Here is a 21110-nt window from a genome sequence, read left to right on the forward strand (position 1 = left end):
TTATGGTTAACTAGTAATAAGACTAAAACTCGGAGCAACCTCCGAAAATTATGTTCTGACTTGGACTTAATAAACGGTAGGCTTGCCTCTGTTATTCTCCTTAACCTACCTATTGCTTTTACTATGTGATCAGATTTTCTTTAACCAATTCTTTGCTTGTAACTAAAGCTGTGTGTTCCTGTTCAAAACTTGTGTCTTCATGTATAAATTCACAGAATATGATTTTCAGAGGAAAAAAATATAACTCAATCAGCTTTACATGGTTTACATAATGTGATAGCCTCATATTTACTATGTGGTTAACAAGAAATAACTGTTACCGACAAAAATCAGAGAATTTAAAAACAAGGAACATTTTGCTTGGGAGCCTATGTATATCTCTATATAAATACATATAGACATCTCTAAACATCATCGATCCTCCTCATATGCCCATGCCATATATATGTGGATGTGGGATGATGCTTGTTTTTATATATACAAGTCTATATTTATATAGCTGAAGAAATGAAACACATTGCTTTTTATGTAAGTGACTCAGTGCGTGTATAGACAAGCTTCATTTTACAGGGCTTTATCAATGCTGGGCTGATTAGATAGTACTAATGATTTGGTCTTCTGAAGGTCAGAGTTTGACAGGGTCTGGTAAACCCTAGAGACATTCCTGTGATATCAGTGCCCTTACTTACACTGGCTAGAAAATCTCTAGGAAAACTTTTATTCTTCGATGGAAATAAAATTTTGCTTTGGGTAACTTGATAGATTTGAATTATTTATGACATTCCTTTCAGTTGGTGTGTGTGTGTGTGTGTGTGTGTGTGTGTGTGTGTGTGTGTGTGTGTGTGTGTGTGTGTGTGTGTGTCTGTTGGGGCAGCTCTTCGGGGATGGGAAGTTGGAGGGATTAGAAGATTTTTCTGAGCGTTAAAGGGAATGTTCGACCCTCTGATGAAGTGGAGAGGGAGAAAATGAAGCCCTTAATTTCTTTCTTTTCAGAATTTATTTAGTCACCACTGTTCATACCTTATATTTTCTGTAGCATATTTTAGACAGCTTGCTTTGTAGTCGGGAAATGACAACTACCTGATCTTCTCAGGTTCTTTCTTTATAGCATCGGGGGGATTGCTGCTAGTTAACTGTGAAGGAAACAGTGAGGATACACGAGTACTGAGCCAGAGAAGTCCAAGAAGAATGCGGAAGCCCTAGAGTGTCTCAATTCAGCAGATAAATGGAAACTGTGTACAGTGGCACCGTTCCGCCTTAGGGCTAGTCAGTGCTTGGTACTATGAATTTATAAAGTTGGGTTTTTTTGGTTTTTTTTTCGGCTCTGACATCATAATTGTTTTTACATTTCTCAAATTTGCTAAAGTATCTCAGAGATGATATCAAATTCCCTGATTTGAAATATAAAGCTAAGGTAATTGAGACAGCTGGAGTAGTGGTTTCTCAGCATTAGAACACATCTTAATGTTTCAAGACTGAAGATCTTGCTGGAAATCTGAGCTTGTTGCTAATGTAACTCACTCTCCTAATCTCTTGTTTTGTCCCTACGGCGTCCCCGCCCCTGTGTCTTGTGTTGAATATTGTTAGAACTCCGACTAGTACTGTTCCAATAGCAATGTGGTGAGTTTAGGTTGAATCCCTATTTTTCCTTGTATGCATATGTTTGGATATGTGTAAATATGTAATAATACAGGGAAATAAATGTTCATTTTCAAGAAGTTATGGTGATATTTCTGTTTATTAAAATGTTGAATAACTGTGAGAAGACATAAAATAAATATATAAGTTGGAGACCCTGACACGTTTCTTTATTCTCTCAAATTTTATGCACTTAGATTTACAGCAAAAAGTCCTCCAAGGACTATTAAACAACACTCTTTACGTCACCAAATACAGTTTTGGTTTTTGTCAATGTACCTACATATATATTCACAAAGTTTCCTCTTCTGATGTCTGACATCACTGTTCCCTGCTTTGTTTCTCTCCATCTACTCCTCTACTTCCGCTCTCCATCCTGCTCTCTGCTCCAAGACACTAACCTCCAACAGTTGCCTAATCTGACTCTTTCAGAAAGTCTTTTGGTTGGGTTCAGCCGATGGGAAGCTTTGTCTTTTTCTTCACTTTGATTATAAACCTTTTTTTTTTTAAATGACTGTATTGTTTTAGATTCAGGTAAGATTAAACTAACATTTAATGAGTATTTTATGTAAACCAGTTTCTGTGCTTTGGGACATGTTATTTGCTTAAGCAAAAACCTTCAAGTGCACGACATCCCTGGTGGTGCAGTGGTTAAGAATCCGCCTGCCAATGCAGGGGACACGGGTTCGATCCTGGTCCGGGAAGATCCCACATGCCGTGGAGCAACTAAGCCCATGAGCCACAACTACTGAGCCCACGCGCCTAGAGCCCGTGCTCGGCAACGAGAAGCCACCGCAATGAGAAGCCCGTGCACCGCAATGAAGAGTAGCCCACGTTCACCGCAACTACAGAAAGCCCACGCAGCAACGAAGACCCAACACAGCCAAAAGTAAATAAAATAAGATAAAATAAAATAAATTAAATAAATTAAAAACCAAAACCAAACAAACAAAAAACTTCAAGTGGACTTTGTCAGCCCTGTTTAAAAGCCGGGAATACTGAGGGTGAAATCAAGTGATTGCTTAAGGTAACAGAACTAGAAAACGGAAACCTGTCTCACCCAACCTCATGCTCAGCAGCCTTTCCCATTGACAACCCTGCCTCCATAATCCATCGCTGCATTTCAGATGTTACACGCCCTTGTGAAATTTGTCTTTGTACACACACACACACACACACACACACACACACACACACACACACACACACACACACACACACACACACACACACACCACTATTGTATGGGAATTTCTCTTAAAGCCACATGACTCTTTAATTATCAAGCCTAATTTTGTCTCTATTATCTTCAGCCTCCTACTTCCTGGGAGGAAGGGTATGTTTCCATGAGTCTTTCTCTCCTTTTTTCCTGAATCACCAAACTTTTTTTTTTTTTAGCAATAAAGAATTTTAAAGTTAATTTTTTTTTTTTTTTTTGCGTTACGCGGGCCTCTCACTGTTGTGGCCTCTCCCGTTGCGGAGCACAGGCTCCGGACGCGCAGGCTCAGCGGCCATGACTCACGGGCCCAGCCGCTCCGCGGCATGTGGGATCTTCCCTGACCGGGACATGAACCCGTGTCCCCTGAATCGGCAGGTGGACTCTCAACCAGAGCGCCACCAGGGAAGCCCTAAAGTTAATTTTTAATTGAAGCATAGTTGATTTACAATATCATGTTAATTTTAGGTTTACAGCACAGTGATTCAGTTATACATATATATACTTTTTCAGATTCTTTCCCCTTATAGGTTATTACAGAGTATTGAGTATAGTTCCCTGTAGTTCCTTGTTGCTTATCTGTTTTATATATAGTAGTCCGAATTACCAAACTTCTGGTCTCTCCTGGATCTTCAGAATTTCAATATGCTCAAGCCTTTCCTGTCTTCAAATTAAACACACACCAAATTTTGAGACTAACCCCCATCATTATTTTATCCTTTCCTTCATGCAACCAAGTTGCCTCACGTCACGTTCTCTATATAATGTGCTATGCTCTGACTGTTTTCCACAACACTGTCCCCAAACTCCGTACTAAAGTTGCAGTGCGGTCAAGTTGACATCCTTTATCCTTTTGACCCCTTGACCTTTTCAAAGCCTTGGACTCTGGACCACACCCTTCTTCTCTAACTCCTACTGTCTTTCAAAACTCACTTAAGGTCCACCTCTTCTGGGGAGCTTTTCTTAACACTCAAGATGAATTTGACTGCTTCTCCAATGTATCCTCTTGTCCTCCAGGGCATGTGTTGTCATAGCAGTTATCACACCTGCTGAGGGGCTTCGTCTTGCTGAGTGAACTGTAGTTTATTTGAAGGTGTGGATCGTGTCTTTCCATGAGTTTTATAGTCGGTGCTGTCTTCCTACCTGGGACTATCTCATTTTCCCCTCCCATCTCCTTACTTGTAGGTCCTTTTAACTATTGCTTGTTCAGCTCCGATTATTTGCCATTCTTTACATTAAGCATTGGTGATACAGGGTCAGACAAGAGATAACTGTCTTCGTGGGGCTTACAGTCTGCCTGTAAAAGTAGGCAGATATTTTAATATTGTTGAGGCTGTTCTCATCCTTAAAAACATAATACTTATGGTAAAGTATATATAGGGCAGAAGGGATCGAATGAGCATGTTTATTAATTGGTTAGCATTGTGCCTGGCATATTCATTTAATGTTACAGGTTAATAACATTAATACTAATAAATCTTACATTACATGTGCACTATGTGTATAGCAGATATATGAATTATGATACATACAAATTGTGCTATTTTACAAATTCTGTAAATAAAAAGTAAATAATACACATCAGTTGCTTTGTGCATCGATATATTTTTACATTTATCCCTTTTACAAAATCATGTTTGTTTGTTCGTTTTTTTCCCCTTTTGTTCATTTGCTGATTTTTACTTACCAAAAGCTATTTGTTAAAAATTCAGTCTTAAGGCCGCCTGGTGCAAAACTCACCCTGGAAGAGGCTTTGTCATGGACCTTTTGAGAACCAGTTTTAGAGTGAGATATTAGCAACTATAGATTTCTTTAAAAGTTTTCTATTTAGTGATTTATTTGGATTAAGGGTCATCATCTTCTCATCTTTACTAGATGAATCTTCAGGTCTTCTCATTGGCCATGGTGAATACTGAACAGCATGGTGGTGTGTGTGGCTGTTCTGGGTGTGCATGCGTGTGTTTTTTCCCAGTCACATGCTCAGTAATCAGGAAGTAAGCATGGAGACCATGTTGCTGGGCGCCATGATACTCTTGCTGTTGCATTATCACCATAGGAGGTCATCAAAATAGTTATGAAGAATGTCTGTATTCACTAATTTGGTACCATTCAGGGAACATTAACAAAGGGGAAAAGATACAGTGGAAATCTGAGGAGAGATGGAAGATATGCGAGAAACCTGGTGTTTGAAGACTGATCTTTGATCTTTCAGAGGAGGAATACATATCAAGAGCTTATCTATTCAAAAGAATTTACATGCAAAGCAAATCAAGAACGTAAATCTTACTTATCTTTGTAGATTAGAGTTTGGTCTTGGGTAAAGGAAAAGCCAGGCATCTATAAAAGGGGATTTACATGTTTATGCTAACTCAATTAGCATTAACAGGGGTTACCAGTAATGCTGGCTGCCTGGCCTCAAACTTTCACACATACATATTTTCAAAGACAATAAAACGATTTTCGAGAATGTTATATAAAGAAGAGAGAGAATTACCAAATGTGTGGATCTGTTTTCAAATTAAAAAAAAATATTTGGGTTTTGAAATGTTACTTCAGGAATAAGTAGCTTTTTTTATAAATAGGAGAGAGCAGGCTCATCTTATAGCCGTTAAAGTTTATTGCAGTTTCCAGATTTATCACTGGAAGGCATGCAGGTTTTCTTCAACAGACTGAAGGGATGCATTTGTAGTCTAAATGGTGGCTCTGAGAGCAGTTAGATCTTTATGGAAAAAATTATAAGAAGCAATTTGCATGAAAATTTTTTTTGTCAAAAATAAATACTGGTTAGGAAACTGGACCCTTTGTTTGGTAGTGCATATTGACTCATTCACACAGACATTGTGGTACTTAAAGTGTTGCAAAATCAGACATTTACATGGAGATGGGCTTCTGATGTTAAAAAAAAAAAAAGGCTGAGGGCTGGGAAGGGTAAGGGTACAGTATTTAAAAAATGAGCTCTTTGTCTTCCGTCCTTCATCCTGCCTCGATCTCAGAGAGGTTTTGTCCAGTGAGAATAAAGAACCCATGGGAATTACCCAGGAATCACCCACCAGTAAAAGGGATAGTTTTACTTCAGTGAGCAGGGGTGGGACCAGAAGCCTGCAATAGTCAATGATGCTTTCTTATCCTCTTCATGCCAGGTGAACATTTGTATATGCAGAATACTGACTCACTGGGGGAATCACAGTCTAGTTGAAATCCAAAAGGTGATGCCTCTTTATCCCCTGTTAGGGGATTTTATCTAACATGAGAGCAGCAGTTAGCTTCCATGGGTTTGTTACCATTTACTGGCCTGATGCTCCAGGCCAGTTGCCTTTCCCCACTATAGCTTTGTTCATTATACTCACTCCTACCCTCAAGCACCTAATTTGCCTATTGAAATCTTATTAGCTAGTCAAAGATTTGCCAGTATCTCCTACAGACTTGATTTTTCTCATCTCTGAACTTTTATATTATTTATTAGTCTGACTCTCAGGACACTTATTACATTTTCCATGCCTTTTAATGATTGCTAAAATTATTATTTGGAAAAATTTCAAACATGTATAAAGTAAACAGAGTAGTAGAATAAGCTCTCATGTACCCATTGTACAACTTTGACAATTATCAACATTTTTCTATTTCTGAATCACCTATACATCATACTCCCCACCCCCACTTGAATTGAATTAATTTGGAATAATAGATGATGAGAACCTTGAAGTTAGGGACTGTATATATACATATACACACATATACACATACATGTACATATATAAACTTTATATGAACTTTAATTTCTTCTGATTAAAAATATATCCTCATTGTGGAGATAGATATCTAATGTTAATATTTTGAAGATTCTAGTCTTTGTTTTTAAAAACTTGATATGCAATTTGTATATTGCTTTTTAACTTATCATTTTATCATGAGCATTTTCTTTTTTTAAATTTTTATTGGGGTATAATTGATTTACAATATTGTGTTAGCTTCAGGTGTACAGCAAAGTGAATCTGTTATACAAATACATATATCCACTGTTTCTTAGATTTGTTTCCCATTTTATCATGAGCATTTTCCAATGTCCTTGAACATTTTTGAAAGCATGATCTTTTAAAGGCAGCATAATATTCTATCATATGAGTCTTCCATAATTTATTATTTATTTATTTATTTTTTGGCTGCGTTGGGTCTTCGTTGCTGTGGGCAGGCTTTCTCTAGTTGTGGCGAGCGGGGGCCACTCTTCGTTGCGGTGCGCGGGCTTCTCATCGCGGTGGCTTCTCTTGTTGCGGAGCACGGGCTCCAGGGGTGCAGGTTTCAGCAGTTGTGGCACGCGGGCTCAGTTGCTCTGGGGCATGTGGAATCTTCCCGGACCAGAGATCGAACCCGCGTCCCCTGCACTGGCAGGCGGACTCTCAACCACTGCGCCACCAGGGAAGTCCCTTCCATAATTTATTTAAACAGTTTCCTATTGTTGACCACTGTCTTGAACATCTTTGAACATAAATACTTGTCCTCATTTGCAAAGATATTATTAGGATAGTTTCCTAGGGAATTATTAGGTGAAAGGCTCTTAACATATCTTGCCAGATTGCTGTCCAAGAAGGCTGTGCCTATTCGCATTATTTTTATCTTATTAACTTGGTAGTTAAAAAATGGTATCTGATTGTGTTCTTTTTAAAATTGGTATTTTCTGGATTATTAATGACATTGGACATTTTTCATGTTCATGATTCTTATTTCATGTGCTAAGTAATGTGTTATCTGGAATTGCAGTGAATGGTACCTGCCATTTAATTTAGCTCTGAATCTAATGCTTTGCAGCGATGATCAATTATTTTTAGTATTGCACAAATCAGCTTTTGTTGTCTTTGGAACCAGAATGTCTGCCTCAGTGCAAATTATGTTAGTTGAGAGTTAGTTTTATTTTATTTTTTGATTATTATTTTTCAAAGTTGCCTCTGTATAATTTTCTCCCTTTACATTATATAACTTTGTTGAGAAATGTAATTCTGCCTGGAATGATTTAGTTTAGATACAGATTCTTTGTCTAAGAAATATACTCTCAGGTCTAAATATGTTTTTAAGTTTTGAAAAAAATCATTTAGGTAAAAGTTTTAAAGCATTCATTGTATTTGACTGAATTTATAGTGTATTTAACATTCTTCTGGAATGAGTTTGGAACTCTGTTTTTAAAGTGCTTAGTGCAATTTGTATATGCAGTGAAATAAAAGTTGCCATTTTCATAAGTGAGTTTTTTAGTGGTAAGCCTGCTCTTTTGCTGTGTGAAATTTCCAAACTCCAGCGTAGGCACTGAATGAAAACATTTACATTAATAAACTAGCGTAGGTAAATATTTTCAGTTTCAGAAAAAAGTGGAGAACGCTTTTTACTGTTGGAGTTACTTTCTTACCTAAATCTAGGTTGTAAATGCAAAAGTAAAACTAACATTTTATTAAAACCCCCTGCCCTTCGTTACTTCTAATCAAATCATACCTTGCTGAACTAAGTTCAAATATGTTGAAAAACAATTTACTGCTTTGTGTTGAAAAATAATATTCGAAGTATGTGTGTTGTGTGGAGAAACACTCAAAAACAGATCGACCCAGACATCAACAGGATATTATTACCCCAAAGAAATGACGACAGTTTGCCAGCTTGATGCGTAGAGGAAGGAAATTTACAAACATCTCCAGGAGAGGCAGGTTGAGCGGTTGAAGGAAATGAGGCACGTCCTGCTTTTATTGTGCTTATTGGAGTGGGATTCCCAGAAGACTGAACAAGGCTGTCCTGAGACCTCTGTTTGGCAAGGATCTTGTTGACTCATATTTTATTTTTGTTTCAGTAAAGGTCTGCTATTGTTCAAATTTCTAATGTAGCTTATAAACACACAGCCAATATCATTTCCCCTTCTATTGACTGATATATACAAATGAATGAAAATCTGCCGTCATCATCAACTCATGCTCTGTTTCCACGTAGCAAAGAAGAGGAACAGAGAAGTCTCCTTAAAAGACAGGCCCTTTACATGGAGATCTCAGTTCAGGAATTTTCAAAGTTGTATTTTAGAGTTTTACTCACCAGATACGTTGGGGGAATTTATTACTTCTTATTCCTATGGTAGAGGAAAAGGGAGGTAAATATTTATGTAATTTGTATGTTGAAAGCCTAGTTTTTGATTAAGAAGTTTGATCTATTGGCTTCCAAATCCTCTTAGAAGTTGAATCACTGGACATTTATGTCTGAGACCAGTTAGGAAGACTTCCAGTATGAAATGCCTGGTTTAGAATAATGAATTCATGTAATGCTTTGAAATGCTTTAAAAATTTCTGTCACTATACACCTATATATGAGAAAGTAATGGAAAATATTATAAGCATTTCTGCTTTTTTAAGCTCTAACGTTTTTTATTGTTGCATCTATCAGAATGCCTAAGAGTGTCATAACTCTTTAGACAAAGAAATACCGGAATGGAAATCTTCTTTGGTCTTCGGCTGTGACTCAGTCTGAGGAGCTATATCTGGAGCTTTAGGTTATGAATTTGTACTCTTAACTCTGAGTCAGAAGATGTGGTTACTGTCGGTCTTATTCACTGAGTGACATTGCATCAAGAGGAGACTTTTGTTTAGTAGAAGTTTAAAGAAGATAAACATGAAAGGGAAAAATGCTGTGAGAAAGTGGAAGGCTAATGTTGGTTAAAGTCTGGTTTTGCTTTCATTTCTCTTGGTTATTCCTTAGACTGCTTGATTGCTTTAGGTAATTTTTTCCCCCAGTCATTTTATTGTATGAAAAATTCCAAAGAAAAGTATTATTTCATACCCTTCAAAGTTATGTTTCAGGGTAAAGATATAGGGACTGATCACCAAAGGAATTTCCCTGGCAAAAGTCCTAACATTTTTAACTTCCCACGATTTTGTCACCCCCCTTTTCCTTTTATTTTTGGCTCAGACCCCCAGGAATGTCTGATTCAAAGGAATTCCTATGGGAGACAGGTTTGCATGATATTTAAGGGTCTAGAGGTGCTTCTGAGTCAGGATTTTGAGGAATGATGTTAACTTAGAGGTAACCCTCTCCCGTTCTAGTGCGAAGGGGCTGAGGATTTGGGGGCAAGCATTTTGGACGTCACATTAAGCCATGAGAGATTTTGCCCCTGATGACCTGAGTTGACTTTAAACTGTTTTTAAGAGGTGCTCATTCCCTCACCTCTCCAGTTTTCTAGAAGAACCTCAGTTTGGTTTCTAACTCTGAGGGCTTCTTTCACACACTCTTCTGGCAGGGGGTATCAAATGTTGTCTGAGTAGTTTTCTACACAGTGGATTAAGGCTGAAAAAATAAGTTGTAGGCACAGCGTTTGGACTGGGTGTGTGTAACACTTGTATGTTTTCTGTTGCTGTATTTGCTTGCTTCTAGATAACTATAGTTTTAGCAGAGAATAGCTTAGATAATATCAAGGCTTTGGATGTCTTAGTCCTGCAGTTATATGATTTAAAAACCTGCCCTGTGTGTAATGCTGCTTTAGGAAATCCGTAATCCATGGGGACAGTAAATTGACGGACAATTCTTTTTTTTTTTTAACATCTTTATTGGAGTATAATTGCTTTACAGTGGTGTGTTAGTTTCTGCTTTATAACAAAGTGAATCAGGTATACATATACATACGTTCCCATATCTCTTCCCTCTTGCATCTCCCTCCCTCCCAGCCTCCCTATCCCACCCCTCTAGGTGGTCACAAAGCACCGAGCTGATCTCCCTGTGCTATGCGGCTGCTTCCCACTAGCTATCTATTTTACTTTTGGTAGTGTATGTATGTACATGCCACTCTCTCACTTCGTCCCAGCTTCCCCTTCCCCCTCGCCGTGTCCTCAAGTCCATTCTCTACGTCTGCGTCTTTATCCCTGTCCTGCCCTTAGGTTCTTCAGAACCATTTTTTTTTCTTAGATTCCATATATATGTGTTAGCATACGGTATTTGTTTTTCTCTTTCTGACTTACTTCACTGTGTATGACAGACTCTAGGTCCGTCCACCTCACTACAGATAACTCAATTTCGTTTCCTTTTATGGCTGAGAAATATTCCATTGTATATATGTGCCACATCTTTATCCGTTCATCTGTCGATGGACACTTAGGTTGCTTCCATATCCTGGCTATTGTAAATAGAGCTGCAATGAACATTGTGGAACATGACTCTTTTTGAATTATGGTTTTCTCAGGGTATGTGCCCAGTAGTGGTATTGCTGGGTCGTATGGTAGTTCTAGTTTTAGTTTTTTAAGGAACCTCCATACTGTTCTCTATAGTGGCTGTATCAATTTACATTCTCACCAACAATGCGAGAGGGTTCCCTTTTCTCCACACCCTCTCCAGCATTTGTTGTTTGTAGGTTTTTTGATGTTGGCCATTCTGACTGGTGTGAGACTGGTGGCCATTCTGACTGGTGATACCTCACTGTAATTTTGATTTGCATTTCTCTAATGATTAATGATGTTGAACATTCTTCCATGTGTTTGTTGGCAATCTGTATATCTTCTTTGGAGAAATGTCTATTTAGGTCGTCTGCCCATTTTTGAATTGGGTTGTTTGTTTTTTTGTTATTGAGCTGCATGAGCTACTTGTATATTTTGGAGATTAATCCTTTGTCAGTTGCTTCATTTGCAAATATTTTCTCCCATTCTGAAGGTTGTCTTTTCGTCTTTTTTATGGTTTCCTTTGCTGTTCAAAAGGTTCTAAGTTTCATTAGGTCCCATTTGTTTATTTTTGTTTTTATTTCCATTACTCTAGGAGGTGGCTGAAAAAAGAATCTTGCTGTGATTTATGTCATAGAGTGTTCTGCCTATGTTTTCCTCTAAGCGTTTGATAGTGTCTGGCCGTACATTTAGGTCTTTAATCCATTTTGAGTTTATTTTTGTGTATGGTGTTAGGGAGTGTTCTAATTTCATTCTTTTACATGTAGCTGACAGACAGCTCTTACTGGTACTTGAGTACTTGTAGAAATAAGATACATATAGATGTATATTTTAATTTCAAGTAATCTAAGTTTTGGTGTGAAATATTCAAGGTCAGCAACTTACCGAACTCAGAAATGGAGTAGTTTAAATGTTTAAAATATATTAAGATTTAATAACATACAGTCTTCCTACAATTTTTGAGAGAATATTTACTCTAACTTGTATTTCAGATCATCTGTTTTAACAGTTAATCAAAATGCAATTTAAATCTTGTTTCCATTTTTTTAAAGTTGGTACATTGTTTTTTAAAAGTAAGCATGATGTATGTATATGTATAGCTGATTCACTTTGTTATACAGCAGAAACTAACACCATTGTAAAGCAATTATACTGCAATAAAGATGTTAAAAAAATAAGTAAAAGTAGGCAAATCTCTTATAGGGATTATGAAATGAAGTTTTTTGTTGCACCTAGCATGCACTGCAATTTTGTTATTTGCCATTTGTTATTAAGTGTTCCCAGGAATAAAAGGGTACGCACGGCAGAAGTGTTTACTGTACAGATTTCTGGTATTTTATTTTATTTTATTTTTTTTAATGGACGTAGTGGGTTTTTTTAAACATCTTTATTGGGATATAATTGCTTTACAATGGTGTGTTAGTTTCTGCTATATAACGAAATGAATCAGCTATACATATACATATATCCCCATATCTCCTCCCTCTTGCATCTCCCTCCCTCCCACCCTCCCTATTCCACCCCTCTAGGTGGTCACAAAGCACGGAGCTGATTTCTCTTTGCTATGTGCCTACTTCCCACTAGCTATCTATTTTACTTTTGGTAGTGTATATATGTCCATGCCACTCTCTCACTTCGTCCCAGCTTCCCCTTCCCCCTCCCCATGTCCTCAAGTCCATTCTCTACGTCTGTGTCTTTATTCCTGTCCTGCCCCTAGGTTCTTCAGAACCATTTTTTTCTTTTCCTTTTTGTTTTAGATTCCATATACATGTGTTAGCATATGGTATTTGTTTTTCTCTTTCTGACTTAACTTCACTGTGTTTGACAGACTCTAGGTCCATCCACCTCACTACAAATAGCTCAATTTCGTTTCTTTTTATGGCTGAGTAATATTCCATTGTATATATGTGCCACATCTTCTTTATCCATTCATCCGATGATGGACACTTAGGTTGTTTCCATCTCCTGGCTATTGTAAATAGAGCTGCAGTGAACATTTGGGTACATGACTGTTTTTGAATTATGGTTTTCTCAGGGTATATGCCCAGTAGTGGGATTGCTGGGTCACATGGTAGTTCTAGTTGTAGTTTTTTAAGGAACCTCCATACTGTTCTCCATAGTGGCTGTATCAATTTACATTCCCACCAACAGTGCAAGAGGGTTCCCTTTTCTCCACACCCTCTCCAGCATGTATTGTTTGTAGAGTTTTTGATGATGGCCATTCTGACTGGTGTGAGGTGATACCTCACTGTAGTTTTGATTTGCATTTCTGGAATGATTACTGATGTTGAGCATGCTTTCATGTGTTCGTTGCCAATCTGTATATGTTCTTTGGAGAAACGCAGTTTCTGGTATTTTAAAATGGAAGAGCAAGTAATTGTAAGCTGGGAAGGGTGGGCTTTTCAGCATGGACTCTAGCTTTAAATCTCAGCCCTTTGACTTCCTGTAACTTGGAAAAACAGTTCCATAATTTCTCTGTAAAATAAGGATAATATAAGTACCTAGTTCATGAGGTTATGAGAAGGAGATGAGTGCATACATCTGAAGCATTTAGAACAGTGTTTAGCTCATAGTTACTGCTCAGCCAGTATTTTCAAGCTCTTAGCACTAATAGTTTTAGAGAGAAAAGGTATCAGGGGGCAGTTACTCAGTTATCATTGGAAATAATAATTCCATTTGAAAATCCAGCAAAATATTGTCTTTCAGAAATCATTCTCAGAAGTGGTGGTAGTGGAATTGCTCTAACTAGGAAGATTTAGGAATGGCAGCCCCGTTACGGGAGTCGGGGGATGGCTCAGAGGTACAGTTTGCTTAGTAAGCCTGGTGATTTGACCTTGACTGTGTTACAGATCAATTTGAAGGAGCGCATTTTTCTACAGATGCTTTTAGTTTCACTTTAAATGAGCTTGCACTTGCAGGTGTCAAATAATGAGGGGATTGAGAGGCCTTTTGTTGGGGGGATGGGAGAAGGTTTGGGGGTATATTGTGTGTGTTGGGGGTAAAGTCCTCCACCCACCTCATCCCACTGCCACTGCTCCTCTGGTCAGGAGGCCCCCTCCGACCTCCAGGGGTCTTTTGCTCCAGGTGACCATCAACTTGAGGATGGAACTTTCTGGGCCACAAGTTTGCATCAGTGCTTTCTCTTTGTTTTAGTCATTTCTGAGTCGTGTGGGTCAGTTCCTCCACCAGTAGGGTGAGCTCAGCCTAGATAATTTTTAGGGGTTGGTGAGGGTCCTCCCTCAAGGGTCATTATCACTAACCCTTGAGCCCAGTTACTGGATAGGTTACCCTCAACACAGACAGTACACTCCACATCTCCCTCCCCCTCCACCCCCATCTGCCAGGATTTCTGCCTAGGCTAGAATTCAGTGGTTACCTTTGTGGTTGCCACCATTGCTCTTCCCTGGAAGGTATAAAGATGCTCCCTTCTTTACTTCCACATGTGCAGTTGCCTATTAACTTGCAACTACACTGCATAGAAAAAGTACCTAACTCTTTGGTAAGGAAGAAAAGAAAAGATAATTCTGTAGCCTAATTGTGTTGAAGTGAATGAGTGCATGCATGCTTGTGGAGATATCTTTCTGGGGTGTGTGTGTGTATGTATGTGGTGGGAAGCATTTTAATGTGTGCGTAAGTATAGCTGATGTTTTCCCACTTGGCTTTATCTTGTAGAAAGAATAAGTGGTTTTAGAATCAGAAAGCTGATCAGAGGATTCCTGAATATTCTTTTTTTTATCCCAAATGTCTGATTTCACCTGGGTCTGGGAAATGGTAGCCACGGCTCCTCCTTGGTTTGCTGCGTTATACTTATTAGAAAGTAGCCTAATCCTCTCAGCAGAGAGAGGAAGTGCTGTGTTATAACAGAGTCACGTGGGTTGAGGATCATTGAACCAGAGAGAAAACTTCTACAGTTTGATTTCCACTGTCAGTGATCAGTATTTCTAGATCTGGAACAATGATAAAAAAAATGATCTGGTCTTTAAGTATAACTGAGGTTTAAGGATTTCTCTTCAGAATCTGAAATCTTTAACACTGGAAGAACACACTTTCTAGCTTCTCGTCATTCTTTCGTTTCACAGATGAAAAGCCCTGTTGCTCAAAGAAGTGTCTCTATGGAACTTATTTCTTAAATAGCAAGGTCTAGAACTCAGGCCGGCAGAATCCAGGCCTAATCATCTTTCAGTGTAAAGGCATTTTATTTTTTATTTTTGCAATAACCTTTAGACTAATCCTTCTCTCATACCACTATTGTGACCAAGCACATGGACCAGATCTCTATATCCTGGATTTGAAACTTCATTCTTCACATCATGGTTCCTTGCTCTAGTCGCCATTTCTCAGTTGCTTGAGAAAATGGATAATAATTTTTATAGTATTGTTGCGAGGATCAAAGAAGTTATTTCTTGTAAATTACTTACAAGAGTGCCTGGCACAAGCCATGGAATCAACCTAAATGTTCATCGACAGATGAATGGATAGAGAAGTTGTGGTATACATACACAGTGGAATATTACTCAGCCATAAAAAATGAAATAATGCCATTTGCAGAAACATGGATGGGCCTAGAGACTGTCATCCTAAGTGAAGTAACAGACAGAGAAAGACAAATATCATGTGATATTGCTTGTATGTGGAATCAAAAAAATGATACAAATGAACTTATTTACAAAACAGAAATAGACCAGACATAGAAAACAAATTTAGGGTTACCAAAGGGGAAAGAGAGCGGGGAGGGATAAATTAGGAGTTTGGGATTAACAGATACACAACTACTATATATAAAATAGGTAAACAACAAGGACCTACTGTATAGCACAGGGAACTATATTCAATATCTTATAATACCCTATAATGGAAAAGAATCTGAAAAAGAAATATGTATATATAACCTGAATCACTTTGCTGTACATCAGAAACGAATACAACATTGTAAATCAACTGTACTTCAATTAAAGAGTGCTTGGCACAAGTGTTAGCTATAATGATAATTATCATTGCATTATTAATAATTATATAGTAATTATTATTTTATTGTCAATAATATGTTGCTTTTAGACACTTTAGCTGTCCAGCCTATTACAGTGAAAAGGTGGCTTTGCAGGAGAGTAAGATTCCATAATTATCTAGTGAAATTGGGGCCATAAATCATTGAACATCTTGCTCCATTTTTGTGTGAATTATTTGGATTGACTAAGTGCTCTTGTTACCGGGCTGGGTTACCATCTGCTGTGTTTTGCCTCCATAGGGTCAGGCTTGTCCTCCGAGGGAACAGGGAGGTGGGAAAAAATGCCAATAACTGAACTCCAAAATGTATCCTAACTGTCTTGTTCACGTTTATAGGACAGTTTTATTGCTGTAGGTAAGATGGATAACTGGGCATTATTCCAACATCTTGGCAGTTTTCCTTTTTCAAGGTACTAATATTAGGATTAGCATGTTGTTTTAAAGCCATTGCCTTTCTGCACCTTGTAATTGCTTGTTCTTGGGGGAGGCTTGGAAGATTTGAATTAGGGGTTTCCTGCCAAATATGGGAGAGCATGTCTATTTTGTTTTAATACTTTGCTTGGTTTTTAAAGTTGCAGTTCATTTTGTCAGTAGAACAAATCAGAGGCTAGGAGGGCACGCTGCACGTGTATAGGGTGTATAGTATATAGGGTAATGCATACTGGGGCAGTGAGGACACATGGGTGGGAATAGTATAGCTCTGTCAGTTTATTTTTTGTGTGCTTTCGTTTATTTTTGGTATTGATACCAATGTTTGGCAGTACAGTGATTTGCCTCATCTATTATGATTCCTTTTTAGAAAAATTTTATTTTATACATTTTCTTTAATGTACTTGTATTATTTTTGTAATGAAATGATAAATATATCCAAATTAAATAACAGCAATAACTTTAGTTGCCTCAAAAAATGGGACTGCAGGGCTTCCCTAGTGGCCCAGTGGTTAAGAATCTGCCTGCCAATGCTGGGGACACGGGTTCGAGCCCTGGTCTGGGAAGATCCCACATGCCGTGGAGCAACTAAGCCCGTGCGCCACAACTACTGAGTCTGCGCTCTAGAAACTGCGAGCCACAACTACTGTAGCCTGCGCTCCATGCTCCGCAACAAGAGAAGCCCCACAATGAGAAGCCCGTGTGCCACAATGAAGAGTAGCCCCCACTCTCCACAACTAGAGAAAGCCCGCGTGCAGCAACGAAGACCCAACGCAGTCCCCCCCCCAAAAAAATGGGACTGCAAATTGAATGGCATTAAATCTCTATAAATTAGTTTATATTATGTTATTATATTTTTATTCAAATATAATTGACATATAATATTGTGTTCGTTTTAGGGGTACAACATAATGATTTGATACTTGTGTTTTGTGAAATGATCACCACAGTAAATTTAGTTAACATCCATCATTTCACACCCTTAACAAGTTTTTTTTCGTGTGTTGAGAACTTTTAAGTTCTACTCTAACAACTTTTAAATATACAATACAGTGTCATTAATATAGTTCATGCTGTACATTGCATTCCCAGTATTTATCTTATAACTAAAAGTTGGTACCTCTTGACCATTTATTTTTGGTATTAATACCTGTTTTGGAGGGTAGAGTAATTTGCCTCATCTAATAAGTTTCTGAATCAAAGCCGAGATGGATTCAAATTATAAGAAAAAGATTAAATTGTTTATAATATAATCATTTTCTCTAAAGCATTCAAGAAACATAGTGTTTACACTTATCTGTGTATCATAACTAGAGATTAAAACGTTTGATGTTTTTTACTCAAATATTATTAGCATTTCTTTTCCGAAGAGAGCCCTGCTGCTGTAAAAGTTGTCAGTAACTACCACTCTTTGTATAGAGAAGTAATCAGTCCTTTCGAATGCATTAACACTTTTTCTGAATTTCTCTTATGGAATTAAAAAAAAATCCTAGCTTGTATTACTGTTCTTTAAGGGAATCTAAATGAATTGGTAAAAATGCATGTACTCTGTATTTCGACTGGCCATCAATTTCAGCTCTTATGATCACTTGTTTGTGGAACCTTGGGCAAAACTAGTAATTTCTTCCTGAGGCTCCGTTTCCGCCTTCACATAGTTGTAAGGATTCAAAGAGAGAACCTTGGAAAAGGTTTTGTCCCCCTGTATGCTCAACAGATGGGAGGTGCCTTTTCTCCCATGTCTGCATTCCTTACCTTTTTAATGGACTTCACGGGAGCAGCATTTGTGGATTCAAACTTAGATTCTTGACAGTGGCCCTGTCACTGTGGCCCTCAAAGTTGGTCATACTTCCTCATCAGTGGTCTGGAATGAACACATCCAGAAGAGCAGAGGAGGAGACTACATCAGGAGAATTAAGAAGATTTCAAAGCCAAGTGGCCTCTGTCATTCTCTGCTCCCTGCTGTGTGTTGTAAGTCTTCAGGGCCTTACTACTGTTATTGCCTAACTCAGTTTCCCAGGAATGTGCTAGAGTATAACTAGAGTTCTGTCATTTGATGTGACAGTAGTGTTTACTTGTGCTGGTTACTTTCTAGGTGTTGGTGGAGGTTATGAATCAGGGTTAGATTCTTATTCATGGAAACCCACAGGTGCTCTGCCAGAGATCTGGACACGATTGCTAATATCTCTGTGTCCTTGGGACAGTTACCCTCTTTGGGCTCCATTTATTCACCTGTCCTAGAAAGAGGAGAATGCCTGCTCTGCCTTCCTCTTAGGCTGCTTTTGAAAATGGGTGAGATAATATGTGAAAGTTCTGTTGACAAGTAAGAAGAGGTTGGTGGTGATGATGAAGTTGTTGATGCCCAAAATACCACAAATGCAGACAATTCATGTCTTTCTAACTTGGAATTTCCAGCAATGCATGACAGTAAAAATTTTCTGTTTTTGACATGCATTGTATTTTGTATGACTAGGAAATGGACCTTCAAAATTTGACACAAATAACTAAATTATTTTCTTCTGTTGGTGAGGATCGCTAATTTTAGAGGCATAGCAGGTTAGGATCACCTGACATGAGGATTCTCAAAGTTATACTGTGCTTCACTAGTAACTAAAGTAGTTCAAATAAAGAGACATTCATAATGAATAAGGATAAATCAAAGGTAATTAATATCTATTGGTAAGGAGTTGGCACATACCAAGTGTCAACAGTAGACATTTTTTAGGAATTGGAATGTTACCATGGAATCAAAGCATTCCACTTTAAGGTTGAATATCTGAAGATGCCTTCTTTCAAGCTGTCAAGAGGAAGTTAATATTCATTTTGTATATCCTACGTGAAACCTCTTACGCTATGCCATTTTCCTGTCTATTAAGAAATAGCTTTAGAAAAAAGAATCAGTTTATTCCTTAACTTGCATGTAACTTGCATGTAAATTCCTTTCTTTAAATTGTATGCGAATTGTGTCATCTTTGTGAAAAATTTGAGATGTCATACACATACTATTATAATGCCATTGGTTGCAGTTTTCAAAGTCAAAAGTTTATGTTTACATTTCCCTGTATGGTGTGGCTTTGTGATTCAGGCTTTAAAAGGCATCCCAAAATAGCAACAAAAGAGTAGATTGTGAGTTGGGTGTATTAGGTTTGTATGGTGAGCTGCTGCTTTTTCTGGTTACCAAGGATGATCTAAATTTCTAATCTGAGCTTTTTTTTACTATGCTATGTTGTCCTTTAAATGTCATGATAAACTCAATAAAAATATTTCAAGGTACCAGTGGGGGAAAAATCTATATGAGATGCCCAATAGATAAGTCTAAGGACTTTAGATATCTAAAAATAGTGCAAACTAGAATTCAATGACTTTAAATTTAAGGACATAAGGTGTTGTAGGAGGATCCTGGTGAAAGATATAACATCTAGCTCCTTTTCTCCATAATGAGAAGAAAAGAAGAAAAAAAAGTATAGAGAAAAGAAAACTTGTCATAATTAGTATATCTCTTTTGGTTAGTTTTTTTCACATAGGGGATTTCAAATTAACCTGAAATTTGCAGAGCGAAACAATTAAGTTGTAATGAATATTCTCCTTTCCTTGTAAAACCTATAAAACACTATTTTTGAGTTGCTACTTATCTATGGCCGGTTCTCTTTTTCCACTTCGTTGTTAGTTTGTATGATCAGGGAGGGCATCTTCTGGATGGGATTGCTCACAATCCACAGAGCCTTTTCCTCTGTCTGTTGAAAGGAGGCAGATCTGAAGTTGGTCTCTTTTCCTTTTCATGATATGGGGATGAGGTGGAATCAAAACTGGCAGGATGAAAGCCCCAAAGCTTCCTTTTTCCAGCTGTTTTCCTCAGCGAAGATTTTTTTCTCTTCCAAAGATGATGCTTCCTTTCAAGAGGTTTTCACTCTGCGAACTGTTTCCTCAGTTTATTTCACTACAGTAAAATGTGTTCCCTTTAGGCCATATATGTCTCTTTTACAACCCAACCTGTCCTTTTCAGCGGTGTTAGTTGCTACTCAGAAGAACAAATGTGATTTATTCAGTCCCTTTAATGAGGTACAAAGACCAATAAACCTTTGCCACTGGAGTTTCATCTTTTTGGTTGCTTTATTTTCATTTATGAAAAATTTTAGATGCCGTAAAGCCATGGAGAATGCTATTAATTTGACCATTTAATATTTGTTAACAAAGCAGTTCAGGGTAAAATATGTCATCATAGCCTTAAGGTTTATTGTGTGGGTTTTTTTTTTTTTCTTCCAAGTGCAGTATAATGATATGTAATTTGTTTAAAGTAAATGCTTAAAATTAAAATTAAGGCACTGGAAACTGCATAAATGCTAAATGAATATTAAGAGTGGTTTGATTCATTAAGTAATGATGGGAATAAAAATATGACTATTTTTACTGATGGTTTTTACTTCACTTCTAGCATTGACGTTGTTTCTGAATTTACATTTGTAAATTCTGCTTCCTTTGGGGATAAATGAAATATAAAAATGAATTCTCTTAATCATTCATTAAACATAATCCAAAAAAATTCACTAGACCTTCTACCCATTTCCTGGATCGTCCAGGCTTCTTGCTTAAGGATAATAATCATCCTGTATTGATTTGTACTTAACTTGTTTGTGAGCTGCTCTTGAATGAATAACACCGTGAGT

The 21110-nt window shown here is 37.6% G+C and overlaps 1 protein-coding gene across 9 annotated transcripts in view; it reads left to right on the top strand.

The window, feature by feature from the left end:
• The window catches only part of TCF4 (transcription factor 4), a 356515-nt gene that overhangs the window by 64259 nt on the left and 271146 nt on the right, over positions 1–21110 (top strand). The window lies entirely within an intron of this gene.

Source organism: Lagenorhynchus albirostris, chromosome 14 (genome assembly GCF_949774975.1).
Source record: "Lagenorhynchus albirostris chromosome 14, mLagAlb1.1, whole genome shotgun sequence".
Taxonomy (NCBI): domain Eukaryota; kingdom Metazoa; phylum Chordata; class Mammalia; order Artiodactyla; family Delphinidae; genus Lagenorhynchus; species Lagenorhynchus albirostris.